Raw genomic sequence first — 12,681 nt, 5'->3', positions numbered from 1 at the left:
TACACCAATGTTAACTCACAATGTTACACTCACAAGTATGTATCTGACAAAAAACAAACTTAAAACAGGATTCAGTAATACAGCTTGTAACTAGTGTTACAATCTACTGGGAGGTTGACATAAATCTCATCAGAATATAAAGCAATATGTAGGAATAATAATTAAACATTTTATATTTCATTATAGTGGATACAGTGCTGAACCTGGAGTCAGGAAGGCTCATTTTCATGATTTCACATCTATCCTCAGACCCTTACTAGCTATGTGACTCTTTGTAAGTCATTTAACCCACTTTACCTTGGTTTCCTCATCTATAAAATGAGCAGGAGAAGGAAATAGCAAACCACTCCAGTCTCTGGGTTACTAAGAGTCAGACATGACTGAAAATGAACAACAAAATGAAAAACAGCAACCACACAATATTTCATCTGGACTTCGTGCTGCCCTAAGCAAGACCTGATAAATAAATGTCTGCTGTTAAGGTTGCTGGGTCTGGTGGGTGGCTTCTTCCACCACCAGAGAGCTCTAACCTGATTGGACCTAGGGTGTCATCATGTGGCTGAAAGTTGCCCCCAAAGCACCTACGTGGTTGAATAGAATTGAAAGGCAATTCCAAACATGCTTCGGGGGAGAGGTGAGGGGCTGCCACATCTTCATTCCTCTAACTGGTGACCACTGTTGCTGCTGTCTTTTAGACTAGAATGTGTCATCTGTTCTTTCTCATTTTGGCACCTCACACTGACTTATGCCTGAGAACTCAACAACTGTCTTTCTGGCTTCCCTTCAGAGGCAGGGGGGTATAAAAGCCTGGAAGAATGTTGGCTTTCAAGATAGAAAACCTTAATTGGAATCCTGGCTGTGCCATTTGCTGAGATGTGAAGGAAAAGAAAGCTTTAAATGGGCAGAGATAGGAGGGAGCCCAATCCAGGCCTGGGAGTTGGCAGCTCAGAAATGAAGTCCTCTGAAAGGGTCAGTGTTGTTTAGTTAGAACAGAGAGTGTATGAAGGGCAGTCATGTGAGATAAAGCCCCAAAAGTAGTTTAGGACCAATTGTAGAGGACCTTACCCATCAAGCCAAAGAATTTTTTTTTAATCTGACAGGTAATATGGAATCACTAAAGGTCTGTGGGCAGAGGCATGACATAGTCACACCTGAGTTTTAGGAAGATGATGTTGGCAGCTATTCGAGGGACACACTGGAGAGTATAGAAGAGGTATGCAGGGAATGCAGTTAGGAGGCTCTGATGATCATCCAAGTGAAAGGTGATGCAGGTCTGAATTAGGGTGCTGGCAGTTTGAATGGAGAGGAGACAGATATGAGAGATGCAAAGAGGTAGAATCTACAAAATTAATTAGTTATCAATTGATCAAAAAGCATTTATTAAGCTGCTACTGTATATTAACTACAAACTGTGTTACATACTGGGGGGGGGGGTGTCCAAATTTTAAAAATGAAACAATCCCTACTTTCAAGAAGTGTATACTTTAGGGATGGAGGAACAAGTAAATGGGAGGGGGTAGGAAAGGGAGAGGGAAGCATTAAAGGCAACTCTGAGAATAGTGGCGGTCTCAACAGATATAGGGAAATTTGGGAGAGACACAGATTTATGGGAGAAGCTGACAAATTTGGATTTGGACATGTTGAATTTGAGAGCTAAAGGAACATCCATGTGGAGGTAACCAACAAGCACTTGGAGATAGGAAAATATACTTCAAGGAAGATTGGGGCTGAACATATAGCTATGGGAGTCATCTACATGGAGATAGCACTTGAACTAATGGGATAATCTCTGAGAAAGAGAAAAAAAAGAGAGGTAGAGATAGAGAGAGACACAGAGAGAAATAGAAACAGAGAGACAGAGACAGACAGCGTCAGAAAGACAGTGAAAGATAGTGACCGAGAAAGAAGAAACAAGGTAATAGGAAAGGACACTGGGCAAAACTCACCCTCAAAGCAGCAAAGATGACTGAGAAGGGGCAGGAAGATGGGTACTAGAAGAATGAGAAGAGGATACTGCTATAGAAACCAGGAAAAGAAAAAGTAGCCAGGAGGATGTTGCCAATAGTGTCTAATACTCCATGGAGGACAATGATGGCAAGGACATTAAAAAAAAGCCACCAGATTTACAAGTTAAGAAATCATTGGTGACTTTGGAGAGAGAAGTTGAAATAGTGTTGGGGTAAGGAGGAAAATTACAAAGTGTTTGAGGAGCTCATTGGTGCAGAGAATAAGAAGGCAGCTGATAAGAATAATAACAATCTTCTAGGGATTTATCAGCAAAAGGGAGAATAATATAGCACAAGTGTGAAGAGATGTCAGCACTGGATGAAGACTTGTAAAGCATATATTCTTGTTTTATTTATTTTATACATTTTTAACCTGAGCATGTTTGAAGGCAGTATTAAATAAGGAAAGACTGAAGATAAGAGAGGGAGAAGGGATGACTGATGGAATAAGTTTCTGGAGGAGATGGAGGACAGGGGGTTAAGGATTCAAATGAAGGGGTTAGTCTCATCTTTGAAAGGGGCTGCCTACTAATGCTCTGATGGTGAAATAAATGAGAAGAGGATGAGTGAGAATGTAGAGGTTGTAATGTGAGAAGGGATGAGAATGAGTATCACAAAATGGTCTCAATCTCTGAAAAGTGGGAAGTGAAGGCATCTGCTGAGAGAGAAGAGGGGTTGGGGAAGAAATCAGGGACGGAAGGAAAGAGAAGGTTTGTAATGGCTACTGTGGGGAGTATGATAGAGAGTTCATCAGAAAGAAATAAAAGGATTGCCATGCAGCAGAAACCACATTAAGTTAAATAGCATTAATTTGTATTAAACTCCGTCAACATACTTTTGTGATTTCTTCTTATGATATTCAGCAACTCAAGAGTTGGACTGGAGTAGTAGAAGGTGGAGGTGGGTGGTCAGGGTTGGAGATTAGATCATAAACAGTGGAAAGACAATGAGGTAAAAGATTTAAGGAAGGAGGATGAAACTATGACTCCTTGAGCTGGCTAAGTCTAGGGTTGATATTGAGAAGGAAAGAAAGACCAGATGGACCATGATGGACCTCAGGAACTGGGAGGAAAATGGATCAAGTGACAAGTGATTGAAGGTTTAGCAGGAATGGAGAGGGAATAGCAGGTTCCAGAGTGTGACAAGGCAACAGGTAGAAAGACAAGAGATTATGACCAGAGTTAACAATTTCAGAGTTAGAGCAGTGGTGAGCACTCAGGTGTGAACATTGTGGGATGCTGAGGTAGCATGGATATGGAAGTCAGGGCAGTGAATTCATGAACTGGCCATTAGAGGGACTATGGAGGTAAATATTCCTTTCTTTGTAATTGTTTACTTGCTCTAGGTTGTAGCAACCATAACGCTGCTGGATTCAACACATTTTGTTTCTTTTCAGAAGTCCAGAGAAGTATCAGGAATCTAATTAAAAGATGAATAAACTGTTTCAAGAAACATTGGCTTCATAAGAATTACTGCTTCCTACCCCCAATCCAGGGCTCTCATCACAACCACAAAACAACAACAAAAGTCTACAGTTCCTTGTGCAGACTGTTAACATTAAATATTTATTTGGATTTCTGAGTTTCCTTCTTCCATCTGGATGACACAGCGGAAACTTGAAGGCCCAGAGAAGGAGAGAATAGATCAGGGAGGGTCCAAGATGCAAAAGATCCTTGGTCATCTCTGATAAAGTCACCTTCTTTGAGGCTGCTGTAGTCATCACATGGCTTGTTGAGAGGGTGAGAGTTGGGAGTTCTAGCTGTCATTTCTGAGAACTTCTCCCAGACTTCCCCTTTACTCCCCCACCCCCACTCCCTAGTCTTTAACATGTTCTAACGGGCTATTCTTTAATCATGAATCTACTTTTTAATAAATTGTGAGGAAAATAGATGTGGACCTTCAGATTAATTGGACATCCCTTTCTTAGGTCTCTGTTCAGTTGTATTAAATAGGTTCTCCTCTTTCTAAAAGAAGCAAAGGGAAAAAAAAAATCAGAGGATCATAGGTTTGGAAATAGAAGGGGCCATGGAGGTCAGCAAGTTCATGATGCAGCTCGGAGAATTTTGCTTGCTTTTTCAGAATCCAGAAAGGATAACACAGTAGATTGGATCTCCTGAATTCCTGAATGCTACACTAAAATGAGACTCTATAGTAACACTTGGGTCATAGCAGCTGTGATACAGTGGAAAGAGAAGCGAATCTGAATTCAAATTCTGGTACTGATTCTTACCACCTGTGTAAGCTTGGGCAAATCACGTCCCTCCCTGCCCCACACCCCTTCACTTTCTACACCTGTAAAAAGAAGGGTTTGAGATAGATGGCTTGTGAGATTCCTTCTACCTCTAGCTCTGTGATTCTATAAATATACTCTCTGAACCCTGTGCTTGGAGCCGGTCTGCTTAGCTATCCTTGGCAGGATCATAATTATCAACAGACAATGAGTTAGCTTCCAGCTATTTGGAATGGAGGAGCGTAATGATTTACTCTTTTCCCACTCAGCTTTAGCTAGAACAAAAAAATCTAAAAGGAGGCAGAGTGGCATTTTCTTGCTGATGGAGCAGGCTCTCCTAGATTTCAAACTTAACTTGTACATTGTAAAGGAAGGGGAAAAGCAGCTCTGCTGACCCTCCGAGCTGGCACAGATCTTGGAGTGACGGTAACATGAGCTTGACTTCTATCCTCAGAAGGTGAGGAGCAGGCATGAATTCAAACAATACTGAATCTATCTAGGAACCAGCCATGTGACCTAACTCAATGTGGCATGTGGGGCTTCCAGACCTGGAGGTCTCACAGGATCATAGATGGACAGCTGAAAGGGACCCCCAGTGCCACAGAATTCAACTCTCCACATTTTACAGATGAAGAAAGAGGATCAGAAAGGTTAAGTAATTTACCCAGTGTCACACCACTAAGTGTCTAAAATAGAATTCAAATTTAGGTTTTTCTGACAAGTCCAGTGCTTAATACTGAACCTAATGCTCTCTCTCTTCCTCTTTCCCCTCTTTTCCTTTCTCTGCCTCTTTATCTCCTTCTTTACCTCTCCCCCTCTCTCCTCTTTCCCTTCTTCCCCTCCCATTTCCCCCTTCTTTTTCCTTCCTTCCCTTTCCCTTTCCCTTTCCCTTCCTTCCTTCCTTCCTTCCTTCCTTCCTTCCTTCCTTCCTTCCTTCCTTCCTTCCTTCCTTCCTTCCTTCCTTCCTTCCTTCCTTCTTCTCTGCCCTTCTCTTCCCCCTCCTTCCCTCTCTCTCCCTTTTACCTCCTCTTTCTCTTTCTCCTGTCTCTTTCTTAGTGAGTTGCAATGCTTCTCCTGCCTCTCTTTCTTGGCTCCCTTCCTGGAGGGAAGCAGCAATTGGCAGCAGATATGAATTATACACAAATAACTATAAAGCTCAATCAAATCAGATATGATGAGATCAAAGTGCCCCGCCAGATCTGCGAGAGAATAATTTCTGACTGATGGGGCCAAGGAAGGGTTTGTGAGAGAGGTGTCATTTGAGCTAGGATTTGCAAAAGGGGACATTGAACAGGAGGAGAAGGCTGGTGAAGAGGGCTAGGAGAATGCCTGGAGACAGAAGTGTGTGTAAAGTGGGCAGAGGACAATGAGGTGTCCAGTCTAGTTGGATGGTGTGTATATGTGTGTGTGTGTGTGTCTGGGGAGATAATTAGTGTATTTAGGTTGTCTGGCCCATCTTGCATCTGCTCTCAAGTGAGCTACTAGATAAAGCACTGTGCCTAGAGTCAGGGAAGCCCAAGTTCAGATCCAGTCCCCAACAGTTACTAGTTGTGTGACCTTGGGCAAGCCATTTAACTTCTCTCTGCCTCAGTTTCCTCAACTGTTAAATGGGGATAATAATAGCACCTGCATCCCAGGGTTATTGTGAGGATCAAATGAGCTAACATTTGTAAAACACTTAGTACAGTGGCTGGCACAGAGTGGCACTTACTAAATGTTTGTTTCCTTCCTGTTTCCCAATCCCTCCTCTGACATTTCCATCTCCCAGCTCTTCCCCAGCCCCAAAGTCAGGACTCTGAAAAGTCCCTGCCACTTCTTGTTCTCCCTGCTGGTGGAACAGAAGATGCCAGGTGAAGGGAAGTGGGTCACAAAGGACACTACCAAGTCTTCAGCTATGAGACAATCTGAGGAAGTTTACCAGGCAGGAGAAAGGAGGAAATGGGTCGGGTCAGCAAATACACTCCCAAATGTCCCTGGGGATGAAGTCTAAGATTAGCCACAATGATGGGGATGGGGGCAGAGGAGGAGAGTCAAGGAGAGCCAGGGTCATAGTCTAAAACAGAGTCTGAATTGGCGTGAGCCAGGAGAAGGTCTCAAGGACAGATCCCAGGGTACAGTTGGCATCCTGCTTCAGCTAAGGCCAGTCTCAGTCTTCCTCCCTTTGGAGCAGTAGCAGCATCCTGCTGTTGGTCAAAGGTGGCTGCCAGTTAACAAGGGATCCTAACACCCTCCATGGGGCTCCCTACCACACAGCCAGCACCCCAGACACTTCCTTGGCTCTTTCTTTCCCTGAATTCCCTCAGATCTCTCCTCTCTAAACCAGGTTCAAACTATTTCCTATATATTATAGGACATTTTGGTACTCAAAAATACGATCCCATAAATACATGAAAGAGATAGGGGAGGGAATCTAGGAGGAGAGATAAAACCTTCGGATAAAGGGTCACCAAGGAAATTTCAGAGCAAAATGTAAGAAACTGTGCAAATTTTTCATAGAGAAAATCTTGTTGTACAAACTAAGTAATTTGATATACAATTTTATATCTAATATTTTTGAAGGCAAATATCACTAGCATTGGAATTTTTCATGGAACCCTATTTATTTGTTCTTGAAAGAAATACTAGATTCATAGAACAAAATTTAGAAATCTTAAACTTTTTTCCAGAAAACAATCCCTTCACACATTTGTAATACATGTCTCCAGAAGTCTATTGAGAAATGACTTCAATAAGAAAAATTCCAGGCACTATGGAGCTGGGGAGGAAGAAGAGTAGGAAAGGTGTTGGGGAAGGTGGGGTTATGGGTACATTAAGGGGGCTCATTATGGTCAGCCAGGTGTTTTGTGAACAGGTACCTTGAACAGAACCAGGACAACACTGTACACAGTGTCAGAAACATTGTATGATGACCAACTTTGATAGACTTGGCTCTTCCCAACAATACAATGGTCTAGGACAGTTCCAAAGGACTCGTGATGGAAAATACTATTCACATCTAGAGAAAGAAGAACTATGGAGTCTGAATGCAGATTGAAGCTTGCCATTTTCTCTCTTTTTTTTTTTTCCTCATGGGTTTTCCCTTTTGTTCTGATTCTTTTTTCACAACATGACTAATACGGAAATATGCTTAATATGAATGTACATGTATAGCCTATATCAGATTGCTTGCTGTCTTGGAGAGGTGTGAGGGGAAGGAGGAAGGGAGAAAAAAATTTGTAATTCAAAATCTTATAAAAGTGAATGTGGAAAACTATCTTTACATGTAATTGGAAAAAATAAAATACTATTAAGTCAATTAAAAAAAATAAACAGCTACCTTCTTAGCTGAGAACATGAATACTGCTTTCTCATCTATACATGAGACATGATTTTTGTTGGAGTGGGAACTCCCTCCACTAAGCAGATTGTGACTCATTTGGAATTTAAAATCTCAGTGTTGCGGCACACTTGGAGGAGATAAGTCAATGGTGCTTGGTCATCCAGAAAGTAACAATCAGAGACAGAATTTGAGCTTCATCTTATTTCCTCCTCTCCAAGCATTCCATCCTGCCTTCCTCCTCCATAGTTTTCATCAAATCTTCTCCCCCCACCCCACTCCACCCCATCCGCCATCCAACCCACAATGGATGCTCTTGGAAGGGAGCAATTTTGTTTATTTCTGTTGAGAATGTGATAGCCACAGACATGGAGGAACCCAAGAAATAGGTTTGTTTATAAGCTTGGGGTTGCCTCTGTATCCTGGGCTCAGTATATGGGCAAAGATCTTGGGCAGCTGGGTCTAGCTGCTAATAAAAGTTATCTGTAATTATACCTTAAATACCCATAAAGGAGGCGGGTTTTTTTTTAAGCCTTTCAGGTGCGTTGGTGTTCATTCCAGAGCAGTGTATGAATTCATAACTTTTCAATGCGGGCATTCTTTTGAATAAAAGCTTACCTTTACTCCTCTTGGGAAGAATCCAACTTGCAGACAGCTCTTAAAGAGAATGGGAAGAAAAAAACCCTGATTTTGCCACCTGCTTCTGCATCCTCGCTAAGGTCATTAGCCACGGCTTGGAAGACTTTCCAGCTCCACCCAAACTGCACTGTTGTTCAGGATACTCACAATCAGACTCATTCTGAGAGACTTGTTTGAAAAAGTGATTGTTTCAGCTATGGTCTCCTGGAAAACTGGAAGCCTTTAGAGAGTCAGACTGTGGTAACAGGTAATTGAAACGTACTTCCTTGAAATCAACCTTGAACAGGTTTGGTCTTTCTTTTTTTTCCCTTCTTTTTTGTTCACCATGACATCATTTCACAGAACCACCAGATGATAACATTGGAGGGCACCTCAGTAGTCATCCAACTCAACCCATACATGAGACAGAAGCCTCCTGAAACAACCACAAACAGAGACTCTGGAGTCTATTTGTGAGCCTGCAATGACAAACAATCCAATACATTTCTGAGGCTCCGTAGTCTAGTTTTGGACAAGTCTAATTGTGAGAAAGTCCTTTCCCACGTTAAACCCAAATTTATTTCTTTGTGATTTCCACCCATTGTTGCCAGTTCTGCCCTGGGAGTTGGAGGGAGTGGGGGCAAACATAACAAACTAATGCCTCCTTTATACGATGGGATAATTGGCACATTCTCCCTTAGCGCTCCTCTTCAGGCTAACGTCTCCAGCTCCTTCAACCAATCCTCGTATGGCATGAACTCTGGGCTCTTATCCTGGTTTCAGTTGTTATCCATCGTTTCAACTGTGCCTGATCCTCTGTGACCCCATTTAGGGTTTTCTTAGCAAAGATACATTTCCTTCTCCAGCTCATTTTACAGATGATTAAAGTGAGGTAAACAGGAGCAAATGACTTGTCCAGGGTCACACAGCTAGTTCAAGATTTGAACTCATGAAGATGTTTTCTTGACTCCAGACTCACAGCTCTATCTACTGTGCCACCTAGCTGCCCTTCCGGGGACATAGCGAGCACTTAATAAATGCTTTATCTGTCCATCCATCTATCTTAACTCATGCCCTCATTACATCTCACCTAGACTATTGCAGTAGTCTCCTCTTTGGGTTTCCTGCTTCTAGTCTGTCCTCTTTCTAGTCTTTAAAACTGACCAAAACAAAACAAAAATATCTTCCTAAAGCACAGGTCTGCCTCTGCCATTCTGTTGCTCAAAATTGTTCCATGGTTCCCTGTTGCCTCAAGAACTACAAATGGCTCACTCAACTTGCCATTTAAAGCCCCTCACAGTCCTGGTCCTGCCCACCTTTCCAGACTTCTTTCATATCCTCTTTTCCAGATAATTTAGCTGACTTGCTAGTTCCCTGACACAGCATCTCCTTCTGCCTTTGCCTGAGCTGTCCTCCATCCCTGGAATTCACTCCTTCCTTGCCTCTGTCTCCTGGAACCCTTCGCTTTCTTTAGGGCTCAGTTCATTCCCCACCTTCTGAGGGATGCCCATCTTGATTTTTTTGAATCATATGTCAATGTCACATCTCCTCAGTGGAATGGAAGGAGGCGTTGGGGTTGTTTTTTCTCCAGGACCTACCACAGTGCCTTGCTGTTAGTAGACATTTAATAAATTATTGTTGAATAGAATTACATTGAATTTGCAGGGGGAAAAGGGTCTCTTTGAATCATTATCCTAGAAATTCTCTTTTGGAGTTGTCTTGTAAAGGAAGCCTTTAAATTTCCTACTGAATAAAAATAGGGGACCCTTGTCCAGCCTGCTCTTTGTGACTCTAATGATTCTGTATGTCGATATGCTCTACTTTACCATAATTTTAGAGATGTTTACTGCAGAGAGCATTAGCTCTCTCTGATACATTAGTTGTGTTCCAATATATCTGTCACAGGCAAGCAATCAGTCTGCAGACCATAAAATTCAAAGCTGGCAAAATGTACCTCTAGTCTCAAAGTTGTCAGAATATCCCTCTTTCCCCTCCGTGTACACACGTGTATATGCATACACACACATATACTCATACACACACACATACACACAAACACATTTCTTTTCATGGAAAAAGAATCAGAGGCTGCCGAATATTCTCTTCTATTACTCTCAAAAATTCACTTTTGGGTAGATTTTATAGCTGATTGAAACGAGTGGAATTTCTGTTCAGTGGCTAGATGAGGCATGATTAAGAAAGTGAGCTGGTTGCTAAGATTGAGCAGAAAGTACACATTATAACAATGTGTAGCAGAGGGGGCAGACTGCTGGACTTGGGGTCAGGAAGAGCTGGGTTCATAGCACATGGGCAAGTGACTGACCTCTCCAAGTCTCAGTTTCCTTTATCTTTAAAATAGTGAAAATACTATTACCTTAAACCTGTCTATATGATTCATACCTATTATAGCTCAGGGATAGTTTTTACTACACCCAAGAGGCAGTATGGTGCAGCCTTGGGCTCAAGAAGACCTGGGTTCAAGTTCTCTCTCTGACACAATTCAGGTCATGGTTGCAAGACCCTGGGCAAGTTATTTAATCTTCCAGTGTCCTGGACAAGCCCATATGAATCTAGGTTGTAAGGAAGGTGCCAACTTGCATCAGTAGAAGGAGCCCTCATATAGGAGTTAATTCCACATACTGTGGAATCACCACTCTGGTCCCTATCCTATATCTCTACCTGATGGGGCTCCTTGTGAGGTCCAAATCAAAGAATGAAGAATGTTGCAAATTATAGATTGCTACATACATGTTGGCTATCGTTTTTCTGGTGCAAAATAATTTTTTTAGGACCTACAGCCCAAATTCATTTTGTTTTCTTTGTTTGCAAAGGTCAATGGTCAACACTCAACAATGTTAATGAAAGGTTTAAGTTCTCGGCCAATCAGCAGAAAAACTTTTATTCCCTGGGGGACCAGTCTTATGTCTCATCTACAGGAGCTGTCAGCTTGACTTTGGAGAAAGTCAGTTTTTATGAGGGTTTTTGCTTTGGACTTGTGATATCTTTGGTGTTGGGAGCTGTGAGTGAGCAAGCCCCCTCAATCAATGCAGATCAGCTGTTGTTCTGAAAGGTAACATCCTTGAGATGCCAGGAGGTAATGTTGTTTTTCAGTCGTATTGACTCTTCATGACCCCTTTGGAGTTTTCTTGGCAAAGATGCTGGAGCAATGTGCCAGTGAGAGTTTGTTAAATGTACTGCTTCAGGCCACACAATCTATATCTTCAGGGACAGAATTGGAACCCAAATATTTCTGACTCTGGGGCAGTTGTCTGTCCATTGTATTTCACAATTTCTTGTAGAAGAAGTGGTGATCCAGCCTCTTAATGATTGAAGTTCCTATTTGGATGCTGGGTTGGATAAGATTTACAGTTAAGACTCATTTCATATACCATGAATATCAACGAACATTGGCAGTGTGGTGCTTGGTGGCACTTAAATGATTGCTTGTGAAATACATTAAGGGTTGCATCAGAAAAGCCATGTCCTAGTGGCTAGAGAGCTGGAAGGGCTTAGTTCAAATCCTACCTCAAACATTTACTAACTGTATGAGTCAATTAATCTGGTGAGTATCAAATTAGAAAACATGTAAAATGCTGTGCAAACCTTGAAGTGCTTCGTAAATGGTAGTAGTTGTAGTAGAAGTAGGAGTAGTAGTAGTAAGAGTAGTAGTAGTAGTAGTAGCAGCAGCAGCAGCAGCAGCAGCAGCAGCAGCAGCTTGATAAATATTTGTTGAATGAATGGAAGTGTTTGCATAGCTATAATTATTTTCCTGACAGCAAGCCTGGCTTCCCTCCCATCTCTTCATTATATTCCTTGCTGTCCTAGTCATCATCCCCATCTTCTCACTTGGGCCTTGGATTCCATACTTGGATGCTCAATTCTGATAAGCAGCTTTCACTTTATCTTGTTGAGGCTCAAGTCTCCACACTATTCTCAGCCTTCTCACAAAGCTGTCTAGTGCCTACCTTCAATCTCCTCCCCTATTCCTTTTTTAAATAAAAAAAAAAAATTATTTTATTTTAAACATACTTTTCTTTTTAAATCTTGAGTTCCAAATTCTCTCCCTCCCTCCTTCTAATGCCTCTTAATGAGTTGCTTTCCCCCCCCTAAAATAAAAGCCCCTTGAGGGCAGGGACTCTCTTATTATCCCCTGTGTATAGCACACAGTCAGTGCCTAATAAGTGCTCTCTATGACTAAGATTTTAGTCAAATCATTTCTTTTCCCAGGGCTGATGTCTAATTTGTAAAAGGATAATAGGAATCTGACATTGACAAAATGTTTTGCAGAGGGACAAATCATAGAATTTGTTCTGTTTCCCAGAATTCAAGTCCTTTCCTGGAGGCTTGTGTCAGGTCCTATAATCTAGAGGTGACTGGGGAATCCTCTAGCTTGGGGAGAATCTGGCAGCCTTTATTCAACTGTAGGCTATCTATCCCAAGAGAAAATCACATATAATTGAAATCCACGGATAATCTCCAAACCTTCTTTGAGCTAATAGTTTCAATCTTTT

At 41.9% G+C, this 12,681-nt stretch overlaps 2 long non-coding RNA genes across 4 annotated transcripts in view; one reads left to right on the top strand and one right to left on the bottom strand.

Moving 5' to 3' along the window:
• Positions 1-8,657, bottom strand: part of LOC140514241 (uncharacterized) — a 31,029-nt gene extending 22,372 nt beyond the window's left edge. Inside the window, exon 1 of the long non-coding RNA XR_011970482.1 lies at positions 8,171-8,657. This is a non-coding gene — a long non-coding RNA (uncharacterized lncRNA). The remainder of the gene's footprint in view (positions 1-8,170) is intronic.
• Positions 1-12,681, top strand: part of LOC140514246 (uncharacterized) — a 105,812-nt gene that overhangs the window by 77,196 nt on the left and 15,935 nt on the right. The gene's annotated exons all lie outside the window — the stretch shown is intronic.

The sequence above is a fragment of the Notamacropus eugenii genome, chromosome 1, assembly GCF_028372415.1.
Source record: "Notamacropus eugenii isolate mMacEug1 chromosome 1, mMacEug1.pri_v2, whole genome shotgun sequence".
Lineage (NCBI taxonomy): Eukaryota > Metazoa > Chordata > Mammalia > Diprotodontia > Macropodidae > Notamacropus > Notamacropus eugenii.
Note: the sequence above shows the minus strand (reverse complement) of the source record. Positions and strands in the feature narration are given on the sequence as shown.